At 38.2% G+C, this 25,172-nt stretch overlaps 1 pseudogene; it reads left to right on the top strand.

Annotated features, from left to right (window-relative positions):
- The first annotated feature begins 13,950 nt into the window (after window positions 1–13,950).
- The window catches only part of LOC138993169 (lipoxygenase homology domain-containing protein 1-like), a 56,202-nt pseudogene continuing 44,980 nt past the window's right edge, over window positions 13,951–25,172 (top strand).

Genomic DNA, 25,172 nt, shown 5'->3' with positions numbered 1-25,172 from the left:
CTACTGCTGCCTGGTTCCATTTCCAGAGACTGGTGATTTTGCCAGGTACAGCACTAGACTGTAAACCATGTGAGCTGGATTGGATTCCTAGCTTTCCATGTATTCAATGTGTGACCTTGAATATATCACTTATTTTTCTCAGGCCAGCCTTATTTTTACATATAGAATAGAGGCAGTGATATGTGTTCCTTTTTTTCTAAACTTTAGGGTAGTCTGATGACCAAAAGAAAAAATATGTATATATTCAAAAAATTCTATTGACATATAGGGAATGTAGGAAATGTTAGGAATAGAGATCTTGGAGTCACGGAGACCAGGTTCAAAGCCAGATTGACCTTGAACAGATTGCTTATCCTCACTAATCTTTAATTTCCTTTTTGGTAAAGTTGGAGCATAAAACACTTACTAAAAAGTCTTGTTGTGACTTTAAAAGAATGTCGGGGAATGTATGTGATATGCACTCTCCCTGGTAGATGAGAAGTGCTCTACGAATATTAGTTACTGAGGACTCTCTCTCCTGGTCAATGGCATCAGCATATGTTTTCTTCTAGCTCCTCCTATTTACTGTGGAGTGAGAGCAAGGACTTAGTTCTAAGACACTACCTCAGTGTCTTAAGTGCCCACCACCTTATTATTTAATAGCTTAAGTAATAGCTATTAAATTAGAGATCAGTGGTAGAGATCAGGGATGGGTATGAAAGACCTGTAGGAGTGTAGGGCCTTGTGACCTCAGGCCAGCAGCATGGGCATCACCTGGGAGGTGGTTAGACATGCAACATCTCAGGCCCCATACCAGATCTACTGAGTCAGAATCTACATTTTAAAAGACCCCCATGTAATTTGCATTTATACTGATGTTTGAGAAGCATAGTCTAGGGCTTAAGGCACAATGCAACTGGGACCTCTTGATAGTCTGAGAACCCTAAATTTGGACTAGCCAGCTCATTCCTATCTGCTCTCTCTTCTGTAGGCATTGACTTGTTTATTTTTTCCTCAGTATCATTTGCCACTTCTGAATTAGTTTTTCATTCTCTTTTCTGTTCTTCCAATCCTGAAGTGAGCCATTTTTGAGGACAGTGGGATATTTCTGATCAAACAAGCTTGTCTTTGAATTTTACTTTGGAACTCACCAGCTATGTATCCATGTGTATCCTTAGACAAAGTACTTAACCTCTTTGTTTCTTCATTTTTTAAAGTAGACTCTTTAAAGAGCCTTACTCTTCCCAGGGCTACTCTGCAGATTGGAAGAGACAATGCATGCCAGGCACTTGCCTCCTGGCTGACATGTAGTTGAGCTGATTGCATGGTAGTTCCATTCTCCAGAGTAACAGGCAGACGGGCATGAAGTAACATATACCAGGTAACCTGACTGTTCAGTTATCCTTTTATTTTTGTCACTTAGAATGTGTAAAAAGAGTAAGTTTGCCCTTAAATGCTAATAGATTCTTGGGACAAAAGTAGTATATATAAAAGTTGGCTTACCTTGCAGAGAGAAACTAGGCTCAGACTATGGGATAACTTCCTGTTACATCTGCTGGGAAGAGCTAGTTTGAGTTCTACTGCTGAGACTAACTCTGGGTATAAGAAAGTGGGGCAGAAGTTGGCTCTACAAGATTAAGAGCCCTCTGTTTCTTCCTCCTAGTCAATGCCAGCATATTCCTTCCTGGTGTTGTAATAGCCCCAGGGCTAGTCTACGGGAGGAAGTGATGGTGGTGGTGGGCACTTAAGAAGATTTCTAAGTATGGGAAGTGTTATGAAAGAGATTATGAAATTCTGATGGTTCGCTATTACTTAAGCTATTAAATAATAAGGTAGCATTTCACCTTTTTAATACTCAGAGTTCAGTGTCCTAGATCAGTGGTCGGCAAACTGCGGCTCTCAAGCCACATGCGGCTCTTTGGCCCGTTGCGTGTGGCCACGAAGTTTCAATCGCACTGTACATGTGCACCTGCACATGGTATTTTGTGGAAAAGCCACACTCAAGGGGCCGCAGTTTGCCAACCACTGTCCTAGATATATCTTATAATACAGAAAGTGTCAGCTTATAAATTGGTCTTCCTCACTAGATTATAAATATCTCTATGTTAAGAAATGTGCCATTATTTTCATCTTTGTATATCTGTGGCTTTGCACAATGCCCACATTATTGTGTTAAACATTTAGTTGAACTGAAAATTGTATGCAGTCGATATTATGTCCATTCAACAGATAAAGAAATTGATGAGAGATGAAAACACCATATTACTCATATTACAACAGCCAGAATACAAACTGAGCTCAAAGTGATTCCAAAGTCAGTTTTCCACAATGCTACCTAGATAAACAAATACTCTTGGACCATATAAAAAACTTGCCAAGTATACATACTGGTGGACAGGTTTGTTTCTCTTCCTTGAACTTTGAACATCTGTGTCTTAGCCTATGAGATAAACAAGAGGATTTTCAGAGTAAAAGGAAGTTCTACACTCATTGGTACTTTTCCTTAAGTTTGTAGAACTCACCATATTTAGCTTTGATGAAAGTTGCTTATTTTCTTAAAATAAAAACTCATGTTTATGTCATTGGAACTCATCTCAAAACACATTGGTTTCTAGTGAGAAATGTAGTCAGAGTACTGAGCATATGTTTGCTCTTTATCCTATTCTTTCATCTAACTCCTTCCGCATATTTTTAGTCAAGTCTCATGATATTTCTGTCTTATACTCCGTGTCTTTGTAAACTGCTGATAGCTTCTTGAGAGGGCCTAATTTTTAGACTCTGAACGGATCCCTGAGAGCTTTTTAAATATTAGGAACCAAAAAATAAAAAGTATTTGGTAGGAAGGAAAAAATTTAATGTGCTTAATTTAAAACATTCTGCTATTTTTTTCTCCTTTGCATTTCATTCAGGTTGAAATAAGAAACATTGGAGAGATATATAAAATAAGGATAGGACATGATGCAACTAGTGAACAACCTGAATGGAACTTACAGAAGGTAATGTTTTATATTTTGTGCTTCATAGTTATTATGAAAAGAAATAAGCAGAAATCTTAACCAGTGAGAAAGATAACATATTTTTCTAATTGTTGTTATCAATGTGAATAATTTTTAAAAATTTTCCAATTGCAGTTGACATATAATATATTAGTTTCAGGTGTACAGCCCAGTGACTAGACATTATAGAATTTACTAAGTGATCATCCCAATAAATCTAATACTCACCTGACACCATTTATAGTTATTATAATATTATTGACTGTATTTCCCATGTTGTACTATACATCCCCATGACTATTCTATAACTACCAGGTTGTACTTCTTATTCCCATCACCAGTTTTACCCATCCCTGCAACCCATCTCTCATCTGGCAACTACCACAATGTTCTCTGTATCTATGAGTCTGTTTCTGTTCTGCTTGTTTGTTTTGTTTTTTAGATTCAATTGTTGAGTAGATCTGTATTTGTTGCCATTTTGTTATTCATATTTTTTATCTTTTTTTTCCTTATTCTTCTTAAAGAAGATCCTTTAATATTTTATTTAATACTGGTTTGCTGGTGATGAACTCCTTTAGCTTTTTCTTATTTGGGAAGCTGTTTATGTGTCCTTTGATTCTAAATGATAGCTTTACTGGGTGGAGTAATCATGGTTGTGGGTCCTTGCTTTTTATTACTTTGAATATTTCTTGCCAGTACCTTCTGGCCTGCAAAGTTTCTTTTGAGAAATCTTATAGGAGCTCCCTTGAATATAATGAATTGCTTTTCTCTTGCTGCTTTTAAGATTCTCTCTTTGTCTTTAATCTTTGCCATTTTACTACTGGTGTGTCTTGGTGTGGGCCTCTTTGGGGTTCATCTTGGGACTCACTGCTTTTTCTGGACTTATATGTCTATTTCCTTCATCAGCTGTGCCTCTGAGTGGTTATGCTATGAACTGTGATTGGTTTACTAATCCTGGGCTTAGGGCCACTTAGCAATAGGTACAGTGCACACATGGTTTGCAGTTTGTGGACCTTTCAGAGATTTTAGGAAAGTCCTTAGTGCAGTGGTCGTCAAACTCATTAGTCAACAGAGCCAAATATCAACAGTACAACGATTGAAATTTCTTTTGAGAGCCAAATTTTTTAAACTTAAACTATATAGGTAGGTACCTTGTTATTAACTTAAGTAGGGTACTCCTAAGGCTTAGGAAGAGCCACACTCAAGGGGCCAAAGAGCCGCATGTGGCTCTCGAGCCGCAGTTTGCCGACCATGGCCTTAGTGCATTCCCTGATTGGTCATTTGTGTGGATTAGCCTGGGAAAGAGGTTACGGCTAGGTGTGTGAATTGGGTGGCACAGGGTCTCAGAGAATCAACAGAGTGGAAAGAAAGTACAATTAGCCTGGTTAATGGATACTCAGACTTGGCACTCACTCACCTGTGCCTGCAGTCTGGTTTGGGGGAGGGATCAACAAAAGGACAGTGATTCCTGCTGATACTTTACTCTAGGAGAGAGCTGCCCTCTAACACTTGCCCTGAAACCGGATAATTCAATTCCTCCTCGTATGTCCCTGGCACTTTTTGAGCTTCTGTCCCTTCTCTGGAGTTTAAGGCTAGTGTTTGTGACTGAGTGAATCTGTTCTCAGTCCCCAAGACAATGCCTGAGTTTACAGCAGTCCTCCATCTCACTGGGATGAAATCCTTGTTGAATTTTACAGCCAGATATGGTAGGGACTTCGCTTCCTGGACTGGTGCTCTCAGCTGGGGAGCCCAGTGTTGTGCTGGAACCCTCGCTCCACAGGGGGTTCCTCCACAGATGACCTATTCCTGCTGATTCTTAGCTGCTGCAAAGGGACCACCAGGGGTGGGCAAACTTTTTGACTCGAGGGCCACAATGGGTTCTTAAACTGGACCGGAGGGCCGGAACAAAAGCATGGATGGAGTGTTTGTGTGAACTAATATAAATTCAAAGTAAACATCATTACATAAAAGGGTATGGTCTTTTTTTTTTTAGTTTTATTCTTTTCAAACGGGCCATGGTCCGTAGTTTGCCCACGGCTGGACCAGCCCATTAGGCATCTCCACCCCTCCTACCAGTCTTGACATGGCTTCTAATATCCTCAGTTATAGGAGTTCTGTTCAACTAGTCTTCAGGTGATTGTGAAGGATGGTTGTTCTATAATTTAGTTGTCATTTTGATGTGGTCCTGGGAAGAGAAGGCAGGCATAGCCTTTACCTACTCTGCCTTCTTAACAGGAGGTCCCGTTGCTTTCTGTTTTATATCCCACATATAAATGAATGAAATCATATGGTTCTTGTCCTTTTCCATCTGACTTATTTCACTTAGTATGATACTCATAAGATCTATCCACATTGTTGCAAATGGCAGTATTTCATCCTTTCTTATGACTAAGTAGTGTTCCGCTGTATATATGTACCACATCTTTTTTTTCTAATCATTCATCAGAAGACACTTAGGTTGTGTTCATATCTTGGCTACTGTGTATAATGTTTCAGCAAACATAGGGGTATATATGTGTTTATGAAAAAATTTTTTAAAATTTTCATGTTGATACCCAGAGGAGGGGTTGCTAGATCAGATGGTAGCTCTATTCTTAATTTTTTGAGGAATCTCCATACTTTTTTCCATAGTGGCTATACCAATTTATATTCCACAAAGGGGTTCCCCTTTCTCCATATCCTCTTTAACAGTTGTTATTTCTTGTCTTACTGATTATAGACATTATAACAGGTTGTGAAGTGGTATCTCATTGTGGTTTTGATTTCCATTTCCCTTGTACCTAGTGAAGTTGAACATTTTTTCATATATCTGTCATAGGGGCTATTTTAAAAATTTTAAAATTTGAGTTTGCTGCCAGTGGGCTTTTAAGCTAATGGGTTTCAGTCTTCAGGGAAGAAATAATCAATGTAGGGGACAATATACAGAGGCCATCTTTGACTCATTTATATAATAGTTCCACATCTGGAAATATGACTAATGTTTGTATGAATCCAATAATAGTTATCACTTATAATTTATATGATTTAGAAAATGACTAGCCTATGTACTAATCTATTCTTTTGAGCTATCCAGAGCTATGGAGAGTTCTGGGAGAAGCTATTAACATGATATCCCAAGAAACCATTTTAGCCTAAAAAAGCTAGGTCAATTACTGGGTTATGATGTTATATCTAAGAGAAAATGAACTTGCCATAAGTCTGGCCTTAGCTTTTGCAAGGATATAAACTTAGAATCAACCATAGATTCTGCTTTCAATCTGGGTGAAGAAACAAAATCAATTAGCAAATACAATAATTAGAGAGCAGTTAAAGGCTGAGCTGCATGTTCAGACCCTAATCACAGTAGATTTCTAATAAGAAAAATACATGTGTCCTCTAGAGTAGAGATTTTCAACCTTTTTCATCTCATGACACTCATAAACCAATTACTAAAAATCTGTGGCACACCGAAAATTATATTTTTTGCCAATCTGACCAAAATAAAAATAGGTATAATTTTGATTCACTCACACCAGATGGCTATTGTGTTGGCTATTGTCATTTTTAAATTTGACAATGTAAGGGAAAAGAGGTCAGTGCCCTGACTAAATAGCCAGATATTGTATGTTTTAAAAATTCTTGCAGCACACAGGTTGAAAGTCACTGCCCTGGAGGAACTGGGAAGGCTTTGTGGACAAGGAGGATTTTAAAGAGCAGAGAGGTATGAGTAAGGGCAGAGTAGGGAGAGATGGTGAATGGAAAGTAATTTGAAGATTGAATTTTTCTGTTTTCAGTGCTGCACATAGATTATCATGAAATAACTATGTATGAAAAATGATTTGTTTCCTAATGAGAGGGAAAATGTCTGTTTACAAAGCTAAAGTAGATTCCTTGTATTTGAATGGTCTTCCAATAGCCTGAAATTTATTAGATACAAATTGTGTAACCTTGTTTGGGTGGAGTCAGTTGATAAACACACTGACTTACAGGTCTATCAACATCATGTCTTCTCAGGTGTACATTCTGTGTACATGATTACCATATTCCGTCTGATATATTTTTTAATTTTTATTTAATAATTCTTTATTGTTGAAAGTATTACATATGTCCCCTCCCTCCCCCTGTCTGATAATTAAACTTCAGTCATTATTTCTTTTTCCAGTATTTTACAATTTCACCTGAAGTTTATCCCTCTGCAAAATAAAGTTCAATTCATCTATATGTATGGCCTAGTGAAACAATTCAGTAATCTTTATATCTTTTATATATTCCTTTTAATCAATATTTCCCTTTTCTTAAAGGACTTTTCCCTTTTTCTTACTAGGATTAGTATGGTTCTATCCTAATTAACTCTATATTTTGAGACAGGTCAGGACCAAGATAATTTCCCTTTTATGTTTCAGTGTGCCTGGGTGGGAGGAAGAGAGCAACAGTTCTCTTCTTTGTGGACTTTGGTGTTAAAATATAGAAGAGCACAGATGCATAAAGGCATACATAATTATACTCATTGTCACAGTACTTCATCGAGTATTGCTAGCGTACCCATTATGTGGAAGAGGTTCTTCTAGGAGTTTGAGCATGCCAACATGGCTAAGATGTAGTTCTTTTCCTCAAAGAGTTCATTCTATAATTAACCCAACTAGAAACCAGATTATGGATTAGTTCTCCTTGGAATTTTAATCGTCATATCTCAATGAAAATGCCTCTCTTACTACATCTATCCTTCAAAGGATTTACTGAAGGAGATAAATTGATTTCTCCCATTCTCTCAGGTTCTAAGCAGAAAGGTTAGGTAACCTGACTGAGGTATTATAACCTCAGTGTGTTCATTCAGACATTGTAAATACCACTCTATTCTGTTGCAGTCAACTATTTTTAGGAGGTGTATTTAACTACTTGGTTGAAGTTTCTTAAAATAACCCAGAAATTTTAGGCTTCTAAGAAACCAAGAGCAAGTTTTTATGGTAATGTTTAGTGTGAAATAACTAATATTTGCTGCTCTAAATCAGCAGGGGGAGCTCAACAAATAAACATTAGTTTCTATCGAGGCCGGTCCTAAAATGGTTTCTATTCATTTAGGAAATTAAAACAAATGCTGAAGATTTTATATGAAAAAGACACTGCCATTCTTTAAATATTTTATTTATTTGTTTGTTTTAGAAGAAAAATGAGTATTTGTTTCAATGAAAATGTATTTTTGGAAACTCAACACTTTTTCTACATCTATCCCAACATAAGGTTTGGCTTTGAAGTTTAATTTGACTGTATTTTTTTTCCTCAGCCATACTGACTTTTTTATATTGCTCATATTTGGTAGCTCTGTGTCAGAGCTAAAGCAAAAGTCAGGGCTTCAGGTTGTTTTAGTCTAGAGGTATACTAGATGATGTCCCAATCTGAAAGCGAAATGGAAATGCCATTTTCAAAAAGATAATGGTCAGTTCTGTAATGATCAAAGGCTTCCTTCTGTAGACTAAGAAAATCTAAAAGAAAGTCTACCATTATTAGCATGTACACCAGGAGGATTTCCCACCCCCCTCCGCCCTTAATCATGATGTATTGTTTATAGCCAAGTAGTTTCTCATGATGAACAAGGAGAGTACTTATGGTATGTTATTGTTTGGGGGAAGCCACTGGTTCTAACAAATATTTGTTGAAATTATTCCTGGTGTCCCAAGCTAAAATAGGTGAAAACATGTTTTTGTTTGTTTTGCTTAACATGTAGATTTTCAGCAGGGGACATTGTTTTTAAACTACTACTTCTTGATGTGATATAATAAGCTACTTGATATAAACTCCCAGCAGTCTTGAGATTAGCTAAACTAGGTAGGAAATTATTTGTTTACTTTTGAAGTTTTAAAGCATCTTGTAAATATTTCCAGTTCCTGTTCATTTTCAGTTACTTCTTCACTTCAGGGTTTTAGAAAGAACCATGGAAAAGAAAGAGCAAGTTCTGAAATGCAGTGAGGAAAATAGTTTGTTTTTGAGGATTTTCTAGTTCATTAAACAGCAGGAAGCACCTGCTTCTTATTCTCCCCAAATCCCCAGTCAAATGTTTAATCTCAAAAGACTCCAGCAGTTTATAGAAATATTCTAAAAGTTGTGCCAGCTTATTTGAACCAAAGATAAATTCTTGCATTTGATAGTCCTTCAGTCCATTGTAGATACCATAATTGATCCTCCTTGTACAGTCCTTGTAACAAATAGGGTGTCATCACAAGGAATAGTACCAGAAATAAGGAGTCTTGGAGTCAAGCTTTAACTTTGTATCTTATTTGTAAGAACACTTAGTGTGTTCTCTGAGAACACATTTAGACCTTATTTTATTTTCATATTTCCAACTCCAAAAAGAAAATACTAATGACTGACATTAGTACTTGCTAACCTGACCCAAGTACCAGATTCTTCTACCCCCATAAAACTTTATTACTTTATTCTATATAACAAAAGACTAATATGCAAATTGACCGAACAGCAGAACGACCAGTTGCTATGACATGCACTGACCACCAGATGCTCAATGCAGGAGCTGCTCCTGGTGGTCAGTGCGCTCCCACAGGGGGAGTGCCACTCAGCCAAAAGCCAATTTCACAGCGCAGTGGCAGTGGTGGGAGTCTCTCCCACCTCCACGGCAGTCGGACATCCCCTGAAGGCTCCTAGACTTCAAGAGAGTGCAGGCTGGGCTGAGGGACCCCCCTGTATGAGTGCATGAATTTCGTGCACTCTAGTCTAGTATAATATTTTAAATACTTTAAGGGCCCAACAAATGTGTTGGGGGCTATTTGCCTTTATTATTTTTAAAAGAAGCATTGGATAAATTGAGTATATAATAAGAATAGAAATGTTACATATTTTTTGTTTTGTAGAACAAAGATTTATGGCATTTCAGAGTAGGATTTCTAAAAGTATTTTTCTCAACTTTTCTCATCCTAGTACACTCTTTGTTTTTATAGCCAGTGTCCAGCAGACAACTAGCCACAAAAATTTAGTTCTCAGAAAGTGTTTGTTTGATTTGGCTTTATATTATTTCTCCTCCAAGAAAAGATAAGATTAAATTTAGAATTAAATAATATATGTGAAGAGTATTTCATAAATCAAAGTAGAATATAAATGTAGGTGGTGGTAGTAATGATTTTTGGTTCTTAATTGCATTTAGTCTTGGCCGTAACAGGCAGGAAAGGAAGATATGGAGCTTGAGCCAAGGAGAAGGGCAGTTGGCTCACTCTGCCCTCGTGATCCGGCTGGTGTGTTCTCTGGGCTTCCTGGACCTGATCCTTACTCCATTGGGAGTCCTGGTTGACATGAAAGATAGGCACTAAGGACAGGTAGGGAAAGGCTACAGGGCCATCTCTGAAGGGCTAAATAGGGAGGACATTAGCAGAAGAGGCAACCATAGGCAACCATATTCTCTTTGGAGAATAGAGACAATGCCAGTCCTTGGGGTTTAGAGAAATGGACATCTTTTCTCTAATGTGTTCCTGCCTGATATTGCAAATCAGGATGGGGACCACCTCAGAAAAAGCATGCAAAGATTATTCAACTAGGAATGTAGGAGACTAGATGTGTCAGGGAGCTCTATGGGGATGGGAGGCGGGGGGTGCGGTAAGTGAAAGAGAGGGGTTAAAGGATAGCTTTCCATTCCCAAAGACTTGGAAGGTCTCTTTCTTTTGAAGTTAAGGGTTTTGCCTTTTGTTTATGGAGCTCTTGACTGGTGTAGAGAATTCAGGGTAGGGACCTTAGGAGAGGTAGCAGGAGAAGCTCATTTAGATTGACTTAGGGGAAGAGAGGCGAAGGAGGCCTTTCTCGATCTTCCTAAATTGTCCAGGTCATTCTACCTAGAACTCAGGGATTTAAAATAGAATTTCTCTTTCTGTTATTAAAGAACTGATCGTTTGGCTGAAGTTTTCTTTGTGCTGTCTCTAGGAGGATATTGGAGAGTGAGGAACCACAAGCAATCCCAAATAACAGTTAAGAATTCTGATCTCTAATTTCTGTGATTAAGTTTGATACTACTACTATTACCATCACCACCACCAATCATTTATTGAACACTCAGGGTACATATCATCACTTTTAATGTTTATGCCACAACAAGGTAGGTAATATTATTGTCCTGACTGAGGATATTGTAGTTGGGTTTTGAATTGATGATAAGCAGTTCTCAATATCACATAACTGTCACATGGATTTGAAAAAAGTGGTCTGGCTCTTAGGTACACACACCACCCTTTTACGGCCAACCAGGAAAATCAGATGTTCTAAAATGAATCTCCCGTTCAATATCCGTTGGTATTGCAACTCACACTTGAGATTGCTCTGCTTTGGGAAATAATTTCCTAGTTGTCTTTTTCATAATGTGTTTTCAATTTAATTTCATTTCATTCTTGCTCTAAAACATTCGGTCTTCAACCTGGTGAGGCAGGTAGGTATGATACCAATTTTGCAAATGAGGACCTGAGGATCACAGGTCATCATGTAAAACTTTCACCTAAGGAGATACACCTGGTAAGTAGCAGGGCCAGGACATAAATCAAAGTCTTTTGATCGAAAGTCCAAGTTTATTCCAGTTGGCCTTCATTTTAGTCCTGGGCTTATGCATTTTGGTCTTCCAGGAATTGTGACCCTCTTTAACACTTTAATAATTGACATTTTTTTATAAAAACAACAACAAACACAACCAACAATAAGGTCAATAAGTGTATCTTTCTTTATCTATCTACATCACTCTATTGAATTAATGAGTTATCTACTAACCAACTACAGTGGGGCCTTGACTTACGAATTCGTTCCAAGACCAAGCTCGTTAAGGAGCTCGTTAAGGAGCTCGTTAACTCAAATTACTCTATCAACTCAATGCAAAAAATCGGTGGAGAGACAGCTGGTATCTCAAAAAACTCGTTAGTCGGGACACTCGTAAGTCAAGGCCCCACTGTATGTATCTTTCTATCCCAGGATTTTTCTACCTTAGCACTACTATTGACACTTGGGGCTGGATAATTCTTTGTTGTGTGTGGGGGTATGTACTGTACATTGTAGAATGTTTAGCAACTTCCCTGGTCTCCATCATTAGATACCAGTAGCATCCTCCCCAGCTTCCCCAATTGTGACTACTAAAAATGTCTCAGACATTGCCATATGTCTCCTGGGGATTGGGGGCAAAGATCTCATTCAGTGGAGAACCACTGCTGCAACTCTTAATTGCTTAACCAAATAAACAGATTAACTTAGATTCATTTTTTATTTGAGGCATCATGACTGAGAAGGTAAATGGAACTCATTTAGAGTCCTCATCCCAAAGGCTTTTTAGTGGAGTTAGCAGGGTTTTGTTGTTTACGAAAAATGTCTAAGACTCATCAGTGGGTACTTCTAAAGATGAAGGAATAGTGGCATCTCATAAACCAGAGGCTTCTTGCCAATTTCCATAGGTAGTTTGGTCTGGAGCAGGGGTCCTCAAACTTTTTAAACAGGGGGCCAGTTCACTGTCCCTCAGACCGTTGGAGGGCCGGACTATAGTTTGAAAAAAAACTATGAACAAATTCCTATGCACACTGCACATATCTTATTTTGAAGTAAAAAAACAAAACGGGAACAAATACAGTATTTGTATTTGCATGTGGCCCGCGGGCCGTAGTTTGAGGACCCCTGGAGAGTTTCAGCTAGCTAGAATGACCTTGTAAAAACTGTGTACTTCCTGGGGAAGGCTTTAAGTCCAGAATCTAGAAGACTTCCATTCACCTGCTTATAATGACTCTCGTTTATCTGAAACATCTACTGGGTTCCATCTGATAGTATTTTTATTATATCCTAAACTTTGCATTATGCAAAATCCACATAGCACTTAGTGTGTATTAATAAGTGTTTATTGATATGCATGCTATAATATATTCTTATGTAGTTAATATATTTTGTGTCTATACTTCACAGATGATCTATAAAATCTTCTTAGTGGTAGAGAGAGTTTCTTTTTGTTAAATTCCCTACTATGCCCAGTGCAGTGCTGTGAAAATCCACTGTAAAAATTGTCATTTCAAGGAGACCAAGCAATGACTTCATACTCAATGTTCTTTTCATGCCCCTTTGGTTGGAGCAAGTAAGGATACAATCAGATATTAGTGGTCCAATGAGGTGTACTGATTTAGTTTAATTACCTGTGTTGACAAATATCCATTTCATTTATATAATCATTTATTAAACAAACAATTTAAGGACTTCCTTGTGAAAGCTGGTAGAAGTACCATGTTGAGTAGAACATGTTATGTCCATCACATTAGTCAAATATTAGGTATTAAGTCATAGTCATGAATAAGTAGGTTCCCATGGATCACAAAATAAGGTCACCTAACCCAGATCAGGGTCTCACAAAAGGCTTCTTAGAAGAGGTTATGTCTAAGCTAGGTAATGAAAGATGGGTAGATTCAACATGGTAATGAATCAGATGAAATCTGTTCTAGGCAGATATACAAGTGTGTGTGTGTATGTGTGAAAACTCTGAGGTGAGCAGGAATGTGGCTAGGTTGTGGAATTCTGCCATATGCCTGCTTTGGTGACTAATCTGAACACAGACATCTCTTTTGGAGTTTCTCCTATAGGTTGCTTGTTTACCAGTTGCTATAGGTGAAATTGAGAGCTTTGAATCAGTCTATTTCAAATCTTCAAGCCTCCATTTTTTTATTTATAAAATTATAAGAATTTAAAAATTCTAGTTGGCAACGGTTAAAGGAGATCATTAAAATAAGTCACTCAGCATAAGTCATTTATCTGGCAAAAAATATTACCTTATAAGCAACAGCCACTGCTACAATGAATAATCATAATAACCACTACCAGAGTGTGCAGTGCATTTGGCAATCCCTGGGCTGCATTTTGAACTCTGAGTCTATGAGACATTGGAAATCACACAATTTGGTTATTGTTTCTTCTAATCTCAGGTGACCATGCAGCATATGAAGAGCAAGAAGACCCTAGATTTTGCAGCAAATGTGTGGTTATCTCGAATCCAAGCCGATGGGGATGTTGTCTGTGAGCTTCCTGCCATAAAAGGAGGACAAGCTATGTTTCCATGTGTGTTATGATCTGCAGTAACATATCTTGCATATACAAATTGTTTTACAGTTGCTTAAATTTATTTCTGAACTATTTAGTTACAGAATATTTTTTCCTATTTCCAAGAGAGTTGTTTTACCCATTGAGAAATGACTTTTTCAGCATCACAGCATGAGTCACCCGTGGATCTGGATTAAACGTAACCTCAAAAAGGTTCTTACTGTCCAGCTACACTCTCAGGGGCTGAGGCCATGACAAAGAAAAATGTCACATCTATGTTTCCTCTGGCTTTGCCTGGACCAGTGGCCACCTAATGTCATTACCTCACTAATGATCTATTTCCTCATCAAACCCTACATAATTTTAAACTTTAAGCATCATGCACAATAACATTGTCACCTTTGCTGTTAAAATACTAAGCATGAAATCTTTTCCTATGCCATACATAAAAAACAATAACAGCCTTTTAAAAATCTTTGATTTCTCTTTCTTAAAAAGCTGTCAGCCTCCTGGGCAATTGTTCATGATGTGAAAATGCCATTTAAAATTAAAATTAATAATTGAAAGATAAAAAAGTCTCTCAGATACAGAAAGTCCAGATTAAGGGAATTCTCATGTGATTTTTTTGTTTGTTTGTTTTTACTGTAGCCTAGCCCATGGGTCTGGGTCCTGTTTGCATGGACTCCCATGTGATGGATTTCCTCTTGTTTCTCTCCCCTTTGCTTTGCCAGTAGTGAGATACCATGTTGACATCCATACTGGGCAACTGAAGCGAGCAGAAACAGAGTCAGAAGTTTCCCTGTGTCTCTATGGGGAGAGGGGAGACTCTGCCTTAGACTGCTGTGCAACTCCAACATGCCAGTCAAATTTCAAAGAGGACAGGCGAGTCTGCGCAAGTAACTCCCCCTGTTCTTCGCACTCTCTCTGAAGGTGCCCGTATATGATTGAAAGTGAAAGGTGCTCACAGTGCTTCAAGTTTCCATTTTAGGACGTCTTTAGCAAAGTTTCCTGACCCAGCTTCCTAATGTGCTTTATTTTAGAAGTTGTTCTCAAAAGGAAAATGGGACACCCTATACTAGGTTTGAATAACAGAACAAAGATAAAGACACTCAAAATTAGTGATAGTCTTAGAATAAGAAAAAGATAAGTTGAGATGATATCAGAGAAAAATATACATGAACATGCTCTGTTGAGACTGAAAGTTACAAAGTTTGTGCTAAGCGGTGAGGTTATAGAAAAGCCATTATAGTACCTTTCACATAATAACACAATAGCCTTTCTTTAAACATCTTGCCTGGTGCCAACTATATAATTTTCACACATTAAAGCCCTTTATTATTTATTTTGTCATATATGAGAATCTTTCTGTGTATTAGGTGTCTGAGGAGTTGTGCTGAGATACATAATCAATCCAGTTAGATTTTTTTATCCTCACCTGAGGATATGGGTTTTTAAAATTGATTTTAGATAAAGGATAGAGAGAGAGATTGTGTGATAAAAATGTCAGTGTAAGAAAGAAACATTGACAGATTGCCCCCTATATACCCCCCGACCGGGAATTGAACACACAACCTAGGTATATGCCCTAACCAGGAATTGAACCCCTAACCTTTTGGTGTAAGGGTCCATGATCCAACCAATTGAGCCACCCAGCCAGGCAATCCAGTTACTTTTTAAAGTTATTTTGCTATATATATAGAAATACAGAGCTATTTAGGGGGTCTGAAATTAAGAGTAGAGATTATGTAACCCAAGGGTATATTTTTAAAAATAAAGGTTCCCAAACCAGTTTGAGAATGCTGTTTCTCATACTTTTTTTGTAGTTACAGTTCATGAGATATTTTGAAACATCAGAGGTGTTAAAGCTCACCCGAGTTTTTATTTATCATGGCACATTATACAGAAGCTTTCATCAGAATGAAGAGGAAAACTAGAACTGGTATGGATGAGGGGAAACACAAAATTATGCCTAATTTTTGCTGTACAACTGAGTTATAAATTTTGAGCAAAACCACAATCTTATATACCATGATATTATTGTTACTATTATGCCAAGTGATTAGTGAGGTTATCCACTGGAGAATCTTCCCAGCTTTCCATCAGTCCCAGATGCTCACCCTCCCACTTCGTGATCAATTGTGAAGCTTCAGTACCTGCTAGTTGGTCGCCAGCATCCAGTGTTGTGTGAAGTTCCATGCTCAGATTTGACAGCTCATCATTTACCACAGAGTGGAGAAGATGTATTATAGGTTGAAATTAAAGTTGCAATCAGTACATAAATAAGTGGCATGATTTTAAAATTTAAGACTAGAGGTAGAAAAGTGTTTTCTTCGCTGATTCATTATGGATCTCACATTTTTCTGTTATTTCCCTCACTGCTTAGAATGTAATGGAACTGCTGAATGATTGCAAGAATTTTGCACTTGAGAAACTGTGGCAACAATCTTTTGGTTTATCCCCAGAGCAATTTCACACCAGCCACAACTCACATCGTCAGCCACTGATTGAGCTGGTTGTCATTTTTTCTACAAAGTGTCCAGCGATGTAATCAAAAGGCAGCAACATACATAATAGACTGAGTTTAATTTTATCTTCAAAAGTTAAGTTACTTTAAGAGACAAGAAGAAACCAGAAAGCTGATTCAGGAAATCTTTCTGGACCCTGAGGTATTTGCTCTAAGGCAGGCCATAAGACAAAGACTGGGGTACAGTAATTTATCTGGGAGGGGATCCCAGTGAGCACCTTTGAGGCGAAGAGTAGGGAAAGTGAGGCAGGAAATGGGGAAAAGCCAATATAGGGACATTAATGAGTTAATTACTACTGGAACTTTTTCTTGTTAGGTATCTTTAGAGAAACTCTGCAGGACATCCCTCAAAATTGTCTCATCACGGGAAGTCCTCAGGCAAAGAAGCAATGAGGTGTAGGGACTGAGAAGGAAAGCTGCCAGCATGCCTAAGCCAGCTAGCAAAGCAGCGGATGACCCCAGAAATGGACTCAGATGGCAGGGGGTATCAATTATATCTGCTACAGCAGGTGATGCAGATCAAGAAATGTCCCTTTAAAGGCATCCCAGAGAACATGCACAATCATTATCTGATTTAAAGAAATGTCATGGGACTAGTAATGGTTTCTGTTTGGTCTAAACAAGAGATTTCCATAAAAATTTGTGGACCCAACAGTCGACACCCAGTAATATATCATGAATACCAAATTGAAATTTAACCTGGTGGCAATGTAAGCAAAATAAGCAGCCCTGAACCAGCATTTCTACCACAAAGTAGAAAAAAGTGGCTAATAGTCAGATGGCATGTCTGGGAATGTCGCAGACATAATCAAATTCATGACCCTTTTCTCAGATAATTTTAGGGTGGTTATTCCCAGCAACAATCTCTGAGGAAGTAATGTGTGAAGGAGTTCTTTTTATTTTAATCCATGTAGCATTTACTTTAGGTCCTACCTCTCTGGAAATTCAGTAACTTTTTGACATGATAAAGCAACCCTATTTAGAAATGAAGACGCCAGGATGCTCTTTCACAACAAACCCAAGAATGTGCTCTATCTAATTTATGGAGAGAGGTACAGGAGAGAAATTTTAGAGAATGGAAGGAAGAAAGGGGAGGTGGGGAGAGAGGGTAAATGTATGCTTCCATGCTTCAAAGTAGATCAGCATTCATGAAAACGAAATGTGCTACACATGGGGCCACGTGCTGCAACCTGACCACCTAATAAACTGCATACAGGGGCAGAAATCCAAGCCAGAGAAAAGCCATGGACTGGAAACCTTTGTATTAGGGCTTATTTATTTGTTACACTGGATACTACCGCAGATGGAGAAAATAAAACTGCAAGAGAGGAAGAAGCACAGCCAGAAATAGATTTCTAATAGATAAAAAAGTAATATGCTTATTTTTCTTTCCTTATTACCCCTTTTGATGCCGGCTGTAGTAACATTATCTCTTTTAAAGTATTATGCCGCCTCTGGCCGTCCTTGGGTTATTATTATTACCAGCATTTGTCATGTGCTGGACTCAAGTTATTTCTGTGGGGTTTTCCTCTGTCTCCTGCACCAGACGGACACGTTTCAAATAGAAGCAGTGTCACTTGGCAAGCTGCAGAAGGTGCTGTTGCGCTGTGAGGCCAGAGACAAATCTCAGTACTGGTATTGTGAGAAGGTCATCGTCAGACAACCTGGCACCGCATCCCAGGCCATCTTCACCTGTGAAAGGTCGTGCTGGTCTCCGTGGTACTTCAAGAGAGTGTGCTGCAATGCGGACAATCCTGTGTGTGTGAGTGTATGTGTGTGTTTTAGGTGCGTGGATTTGTGTCATTGACTCAGTATTCCACAGCATGCATCACTCATTGTTTAAGTAAATAATCTATTGTTAAGTATTGCAAGTAAAAATTATCTTGCACCCTAGCCAGTCTGGCTCAGTGGATAGAGCGTCGGTCTGTAGACCGAAGGGTTCATTTCTGGTCAAGGGCACATGCCCAGATTGCAGGCTGGATACCCAGTAGGGGGCATGTAGGAGGCAGCCAATCAATGGTTCTCTCTCATCTTTGATGTTTCTATCTCTCTCCCTCTCTCTTCTTTTCTGAAATCAATAAAAATTATCTTGCAGTTTCTTGGTATTTCAATGTGCTATATGTCACAAAAGGACCAAAAGATTAACACTGAAAATTATCACATACATTGTGAGAATATTTGTTTAAATGTTGGCCTCTTTACATTACTAAAATCGTCATGACATAACAATTTCATAAGGGAATTAAGTGAGGAAAATTTTAGAGAGAACTCTCGGAACAGCACATAAGAAAGATAAAGGACAACGATTAAAATCAGGATAATTTGGGCTTTCCCTTGAGCCCCATGATGACAAGTCCAGGAAGCAACTCCCTCCACTTCTGACCTGGCCCTACTGCCTTTAAGCCTTGCTCTCTAGGTTCTTACTGAGACTCTCAGGAAAACTCCCCGCTGGCACGGAGGCACCGAGTTTATTGTCACTTGGTCTCTCAGTCACAGGGAAGAGGATGGGCCCAGACCCATGAATGCGGTCGAATAAGAATAGGTTTCCATGTGAAAACCCAGTCTATTGTGGACATGGAAGAAGAAACTTGCACTGTTTTTGGCATTTTGAATCTTTAATGTTGGGACCTGTCCAACAGCCTTTACAGATTTTCTTTTCCCTAAAAGAGGCCACTCTTAATAATTTCTTGCTATTCTGAGAGTGTATTTGTGCTGCTGCAGATTTCTGGTCTCTTCTTTGTCAGTTTGAGCCAATCCGTGGTACAAAAGTGACAAGTAGTGATGGTGGCAAACTGACAGAATGAGGCGCAGGGATGAGTCTTGCTTGTTTCTTCTGTATGGGGCTGGAGACATAGACCCTTCTTACATGCATTTAGTATTTCTTCTGCCATATTCAATGTGAGTCAGGGGTTGCCATATGTAAAATGTATCACAGACAAGATCTATGCTATGTCAACTTTTTATGCTCTTTTCCCACGGAAACAAATCATATTTTTTAGGGCAAGATCACTCAAACACATTCCATGGTTGTCTATTTTCATCTTAAGAGTCTAGAAAAAAAATGTTTTTTTTTCTAGATTTTTTTGTTTCTGTATTTGTGTTTTCTACTTAGCCCATAACTCTTGGGTGACCTGGGCTGTTCAAGCATGCTTTTTGCTGGTGGCTGTATAAAATGTATGATGTTCTTGGACAAGCAAGACCCTAGCTTTTGAAAAGTGGAAAGATGAGCAGTGCTAACAGCTCAGCAGAACTGTCTGAGCTCACAGTTCACTTTTATACCCCAACTCCCGCACCGTCTGGTGACTCCAAGGCCAGTGTGGTGGAGTAAGTCCCACAGCTCAGCCTTGGAATACCTTGGCATTTGGGGTCCAGTAACCACCACATTTTCTTACCCCCCACCTCTCATGTCTTTTCCAGCAGCTCCCGTGCTCCAGCCACATGGAGTCTCATCTCTGTGCCATTGCCAGTACTATTTTCTCTCCCTACGGTGCCTTCCTGACCTCTTGTTTGCCTGGCAAACATCTACTTACTGTCCAACTTGTCGCTCAAGTATCATATCTTTATTGAAGTTTGTGTGTTCTTTATTCCTTTACTTCTCCATTCTTGCCATTAATAAGTGGTCAGTCTCCTCTTCTCCTATAATACCTGCAATTATTTCTTACATCACCTACGACACTTGGTGAATTGATACCTTTACACATCTGTTTTCTTCTTTCACACTGAACTTCTTCAGCACAGTTTCCTTGTCTCTCTAGGTCTTATATTCCGCAGCACTTAGCAAAGTGCCTGCCACACAAAAGGTGCTTTCTAAATATTTATTGAATAGATGGAAGGAATGGAAGTGTGTTTGAATGTGCAATCATTTGAATAACAATAACTGTGGTTATTGTGGTAAAGTAGTAACATTTATGTACCCACTTTAATAGTACATAAAGTATTTTTACGTGACTATTCATTTCCGCTTCACAACAGCTCTGTGAGGCAGGCGACTTAGTAAAGAGAGTAATATCACAAAGCCAGCAAGTGGGAAGGTTGGCTTTCGGAGTTCAGCCTTGGCTTTTTCTGCCAAAAGGAACTTCTAACACAGGAGTTTGCTTGGTTGAGAGGGAAGCTGGTATGATTAGCTATCATTCCAAAGTGGTAATATTTTCACCAAATTTTAGGGTAATATTCTTTTTGAAGACAACGAAGGAAAGATATTAAAGAAAGCTGTGAGAAAGCAAGACAGAGGATGTTAGAGATACAGGTTGTATTAGATTGAGGGTGTATTAAAATGGTGGAGCATATTTTTCTGTGCCAAGTTATCCTCAGGCCACACTTTTGAACCTAGCCCACGTATCAGGTTCAGTCTTAGACCTGGTTTGCCTTTGTTACCGCTTGGTATGTGGAGTGTGCTCCCCAGGGGCCTCAGTTGTATTTACAAGTGTTCCTGATTGAGGACTGGTAAACCTGAAGGAGTAGATGGTTAGCAGGGTTAGTAATTTATGTATTTTATTCTGCAAGCCACAGTTGTGACATCATTCTTACCAGTGATGAGTCCATAGTATATTGGATCATGTTTGATTTAAAGCTATTTTAATAGTTACCTTTTAATATTCAAAATCAATGAAGAATAAGGCTTATTATAAAAATTAAGAAAAACAAAAATTAATTTTCTCTCTTTTTTTCTTCTTCTTTTTTCTTTTCTTCAGATGGCTTCCCTTTATGTCTCAGGGCATAATTCATTCAGAAATTGAGCTTTATCTTCAAGGTGAGGATTAACAAAATCTTCAGTACAAGAAAATACAAGATGATTTTGATAAACTGGATGTCATAAAATAATCCCCAGTTGTTCCCAGAATGTCCCCTTTGATAGTTTACCCTTTGCATCAAATTTATAATTATTTTTCACAGTGAAAATAAAAGCATATATAGAGATGTGTCTTGCAATGTTATATGCCCTACTGTAAGTTACAAATTAGTCTAAGGATTTGCTATGCTGTTAAAGAGTTAAACTCACACTTCTTTTTCTTCCACTTATGTCATCAGACAGATCTATTATTAACTGCACTTCACTTTTATTTTTTTGCAGAAATGCAAATAAATCATCAACCTAAAATACAAGAGGAAGCAAATGGTAAATGTTGTTGCCATTTTTCATCTTTTAATCATCTGAAATAACTGGTTTCTTTTTCAAGATGACCTATCCTGACCAGTTTTTGTATATTCTTATTGTATATTATTAAACTATTGATAGAAAAATATTTAAAATGAATATAGGCACAGGCATTAAATTATTGCTTGGTTTATAAAGAAAGTAACATAAATGACCTTAGCTTCAAATGCTTTTTCCTTTCAATAATTTAAACATAAGAGAAATAATCATTTTCAAATGATTAATTTCTATTCATTGTACTTTTTCTTTATTAAATTTGCATATTGATTTCTAGTTTTCTTTTTAAGTCTTTTGAGGTTAGCTTTTTCAATTAGGTCCTCTTTAAATCAACCATAATTGTATTATTAGTATGTTTACATTTTAAAGCTGATCTGAATGTGATGGATAAATGCAGATAACCAATATGCAAAACAGGTTAAATAGCAGTGTTTAGATAGTCATTCATCCTTCCTTGATTCTAGAACAGGGGTGGGCAAACTTTTTGACTTGAGGGCCACAATGGGTTCTTAAACTGGACCGGAGGGCCGGAACAAAAGCATGGATGGAGTGTTTGTGTGAACTAATATAAATTCAAAGTAAACATCATTACATAAAAGGGTACGGTCTTTTTTTTTTTTTTTTTAGTTTTATTCATTTCAAAGGGGCCGGATCCGGCCCGCGGGCAGTAGTTTGCCCACGGCTGTTCTAGAACCTTGTTTTACACCTTTCCCTGACAGACAAAATATCCATATTTCAACATAGAAATGGAATGGAATGGATTTGACATTGAAACAGTAATACTATGATTTTAGCATCTTCAGAATGTCTAACAGCTATGAAGAAACATTGCCGAAAGAGTTTATTCTCAACCAGTTTAGAGATAATTCACAGAAAGCATAGTACAGTTTGGGGTAAAATATACTTAATGAAGTGATTCTCAACCTTTCAACTATTCTTTGGGCTGAATAACTTTTTTTCTTGTGGGAGACTGTCAAGTATATCATCATCCCTGGATGCTAATAACACCTACCCCATTCCCTAAATTGCGACCACAGAATGTATCTTCAGGCATCACCAAATGTCCTCTGGGGCAAAATCACCACCAGCTGAGAACCACTGACCTAGAGACTAGTGGTCCTGATGGAAGAGAGGCTGAGAAAGGTTGAATGGCAGGTCTGGAAAGGTAGATGTGGCAGACCATATTTGCTGAAAATGTCTATAACACTTCCTGTCCCATGTGCTCTTCCAGACCTTGTCAGTGTCCCATCAAAAGGCAGAATCAACCTGGGCAGACCTTTGAGACTGCCTCCACTGTGAGTGTACAGCAGGTGTCATGCTATGCGACATTTCCGCTGTACCCTAGCCGGTCAGCAAAATCAACACTGCCGGGTTGTTCCTCTCTTCATCTCTCTCTGGAGATGTTTGTCCTTAGAACCCAGCCACATACCACGACCGTAAGGGAGCACAGACAACATGGAGAGCTCTACATGGAGAGGCACAAAGGCTATTTCCCTGATCCCTGGATGACCTTCCAGCCAGCGGCCTGCACCAACTTGCCAGGCATCTGAGAGGGCCATCTTGGAGACAGATCCTCCTGTTGCAGTTGAGCCTTCCCAGTTGACACTGTGTGAAGCAGGGATGGTTCTTCTCTGCCAAGTCTGACCCAAATTGCAGAGCCACTGGCAAAATAAATAATTATCATTGTTCTAATCCATTAAGCTTAGAATGGTTTGTTACAAAGCAATAGATAATTACAGCCATAGAATTGGTAGAGGGTAGTTCATGTAGACCTGCGTATGTATGTAGGTCAAGATTTGAATTCTGGATATATTGAGGACTATGAATTGCTATCCTACTGAGTGGCATACCGTGAGGTGTATCTGAAGGTAGGTTTGGATCTAGTAAATTGTTTGGAGGTTGGAAAATGAAGCACTTGAGAACTGTTAGTAAGTACTCAAAGAGAAGCAAGAAATAGGTTTCTGTGTTCGTAAGGTAAGGTGGATGATCAATAAAGACAGGGATATGGGGGAAGTTTAGCAGCAAGTATGAAGGATAAGCTTGAGGGGAATCTGGGGTAAAGGCAAGATGGAAATGCCATTGAGGAGAAGCTAGAATCCAGATTGAGGATGGCCACAGGGACTCTGGGGCACCTGGAAAGAAAATGACATTTAGCTATCATGCCATTCTCCCTGACAAGGATCAGGGTATGAAATGGAGTTGAAGGTACTAAACAGAGAGGCAGGGCCTTCATGGTACACTGCACTGAAGAATAGTTAATCTTTACTTAATAGTGAGATACAACCAGCTACCAACAAGCAGAGAGGCTCCTGAGCATCCTGGGTAATAGTGCAGATTCTAAATCTTCACTACATCCCTTGCTCACTGCATGGCATGGAGCAATCACTGTGTTTCTCCATGCCTCCTACTCTCTTATAAAATAGAGATGATAATAGAAACTCTCAGGGTTGCTGTGAGGATTAGGTAAAATAATATCTATAAAACACTTAAATAGAGCCTGGTACATCTTGGGTACCCGATAAATGCTAATTTTTAGACTACATTTTTCCTTGTGTTGAAATGCATCATGGGTCCGGAGCACCTGGCAACAGTCCCCTGAACAAGCATTTGGACTGGAGCAGGCAGCACACCCCACTATTGTCAACTATTTATACTCCTGTTTATCTCCATTCAGCCCTGTAAATTGGGGTGTCTTTTACTATGTCCCACAACAATAAATAATAATCAGAATCATTGAAATGACAAAAGATTTACTCTATACCCATGACATAAAATATATAACAGATTCATTTCTGATAGTGTTTTATGGTTGTTTTCTGAACTTGAAGTGAAGAAAATTGAGCATTATTTGAAACCCTTTTATTCTAAGCAGCATAGCTGTTTCTAATTCTGTATCAAATGTCCCAACTCCTGTGCTATTCAGCACATAATTTCTCGATTGCTTTACTTGTATACTAGGATTAATATTATTTGTCTCTTGGAAAAATAAAAGTTCTTCTGAAGTACTTAAAAAATTCAAAAAATATCATGATCTTATGAAGCTATATTTGAAGGACTTGTGAATTTATTTACATAGATTTGTTTGGAGATAAAATTATCAAAGTTAGAATAAAGTAATAATTTGTCTGTTTATAGTATCTTTGCCAAATCTCATTTAGATATATTTATATGCCCTTCAAAATTTGGATGATACAAGGTCAATATTGTTTTTATTATTATTGTACTAATAACAAGATGAATTATGAGACAAATAACAATGTTCTTCTCCTTTGTACCAAAAATGACACTAATGAAACCTCATCGGAAGGACTTGTTCTTTTTAAATTATGAAATAGTTAAATATTGTTCTGAAACATTTGTAATAATACCTTGAATATTCTTTCTCACACATGCAGTCTTTTAAAAAATACTCCTTAATGGATCCCAAAAGGTTTTATAAATCATTCACTCATTCACTTTTTGAGAAACTACTATGTGTGAAGTAGTGTACTAGTAATGAGGC

Source organism: Myotis yumanensis, unplaced genomic scaffold (assembly GCF_028538775.1).
Source record: "Myotis yumanensis isolate MYYU_CA2020_CCGP unplaced genomic scaffold, mMyoYum1.0.hap1 SCAF_15, whole genome shotgun sequence".
NCBI classification, from domain to species: Eukaryota; Metazoa; Chordata; class Mammalia; order Chiroptera; family Vespertilionidae; genus Myotis; species Myotis yumanensis.
The sequence above is the reverse complement of the archived record's forward strand: the minus strand, read 5'-3'. Positions and strand labels throughout refer to the sequence as shown.